Here is a 2502-nt window from a genome sequence, read left to right as displayed (position 1 = left end):
GTTTTTGCCATAATTAAGGGAGAGAATGTTGTACTTCGTTTCCAATCTAAAAGCTTAGATCGAGAAATTTTAATTGAATTTAGTCAAGGATATATTTATTATTTGCATTCTCAAAGTTCGATTATGATTACAGCATCCCTCTTCATAGTTCGAACTTTGAGAATACGGCAATTAGAAATATTATGACAATATTATAGCAAGAAACTGGTAAAGTATCACGTTTTTCATTATGAATCGTATCCCATACACTTCGGGTACAGGATCGATTGCATATGCTATAATATTTGACCGTTCTAAAATTTTTCCAAATGCCTAGGGCATTAAGAGAGGAAAAGGGACTAGAACCGGGATTGACTAAAATTGTTAAACAACTGTCAAAGGACAATCTAAGGTTCGCCAAAGATTGGTTGCTTGTGGGCTGTTGGAAGTGTAATAATGAATGGACCATACTGACATTATTATTATTAGATATGATTCTATTAATAATGAGTTGTCATATGGCAAATATGGAAATGTTTCCATATTGGGAGTTGGACGTTAAGAATCTCTATGTCTAGATTAGAAAAACTTTTATGCAAGAAGGATGTTCAAAGGAATGTACTTTGAATGTGAGACTTCATGACCATGGAATTGCCTTGCAACAATCTCCAATAGAGGACTTTGTAATTTAATTGGCAATAGTCTTTGTGACTTTGGTGCTGTGACATTACGAAAGAATCATTGCATAAAATGTTAGAATCAAACATTTTCTATAAGTGGCAAGAATTTGGTATTCTCACATTTGTGGTAAGGATTTGGAATTGTGAAATGAGTGTGATTGAAAATGTTATTCAATTATACTATTTCGCAAAGTAAGGACCATAGGTAAACATAGTGTGCATGTTAAGAGCATGGGACAATTGTTGTTATGATTCAAGTAAGAAGTTGATTACCCGAAACAACAAATAATGAGTAATCAATATGGTGATTAAATAAAAGTGTTTTATTTATACTCAAAGGTTTGAGGCCATATAGTATTAGTATTATTCTTGTGTTTCACTTTGCATGTTTTGACTTCCCGAATAATAAGATTATTCAAACCCTCCACAGTCACTCATACTTTGGAAGTAGATATGAAAGAAGACTGTCATGAATCTGACTGTAGATTGTCTAAAGTGTTTTAGACATAGGAAAAGTTTGCTGCAGGGTTCATGAATGCTCCTATAAGATTAGAGTATTGGATTAAACCCACGCTCAGTTGGATCGCTTCATGGATTTTATCACGAGTGATTGGTGAGACGATAATATCTTATATTCTTGAAACTGAGATGTGTGAGTTGTATCTTGCGAGTCGGTTGCACATTGATAATATGTAAACGCACCAGTAACTTGGTGTTATAAAACATATTGTTGTGTGTGATTCGGTGAGTGAGTACAAGCGAGCATTGAGTCAAAGTTTATCCGTTCCTTTTACCCAAAGTGGGATAAAAGCGATATCTGTGGGCCCCTCGATGATTTAGTGATGACAAACATAAGTGCTCGGCCGGGCCAGGACTGATTTGATTTGTTCAATTAGTCAGTCGTCATAAATCGGAAATCGGGAAACAACACATAGACTGAGAGAATGATTTCAATCCATGTATCACGTCTATACGATATCTAGAATGAAGGAATATATGATCACTTATCTAAAGGACGCGTATCTGATAAGATCAGAGTTGACAACGGCTTTTGAAAGCTACGATTGCTGATCAGGATCTGAAGTCATACGCAGAATAGTTATTAGACTTATCCAAGTGGGAGACTGTTGGATTAGTGTCTAAGCCCATAACTATATTGGTATGTACTTGACCCGATTGCGAGCATGGTCCTTTTGGGTTGCCTTCACTAAAACAACTTGATAGGATGATTTATGGAGAAAGAGATTAACTATGATTTATTAATATATTATATGAATAATATATTAAAAGAGAAATCATATTGTTTAATTAATATTAGTCAAGAATTAATTAGGAAATTAATTTTGTGACTAAAAGACATTAATTAAACTTAGGGGACTGGAATTGTAATTATAAGATAATTGCATTTGGGCTATGGATCACCTTGGAACATAGGTTGGACGAATTCTATGGGTAGCCCATAAGGAATTCGTCCAAGGGGTGTTCTAAAGGGAGTCCATGGGCTGCTTAGGGCCTAAGCAGTCAGATTAGGGTTTCCTAGTTCAAAACCCTAATAGCCTCACATATTTAAGGACCCCTAGGGCACTAAAAACGTGGCTAACTGATTCCTTAGGGTTTCTAGACGAATTTTGGTGCCTCCTTCTCTTCTCCTAAGTGATCCTCTTGCTCTTGGTGTTTTTGAGCCATTAGAGGTGTGACATTTGTGACACTAAGCTTTCAGAAGTCAATTACAAGAAGGAATAGATTGTTATTACTATATAAAAATCAAAGGTAAGATCTGAACCCTATTCTTATGTTAATATAGATTATTGCATGTTCATTAGACAAACTAGATCCAAAGCTT

This window comes from Lactuca virosa, chromosome 3 (genome assembly GCF_052849685.1).
Source record: "Lactuca virosa cultivar CGN04683 chromosome 3, Lactuca_virosa_CGN04683_v6, whole genome shotgun sequence".
Taxonomy (NCBI): Eukaryota; Viridiplantae; Streptophyta; class Magnoliopsida; order Asterales; family Asteraceae; genus Lactuca; species Lactuca virosa.
The sequence above is the reverse complement of the archived record's forward strand: the minus strand, read 5'-3'. Positions refer to the sequence as shown.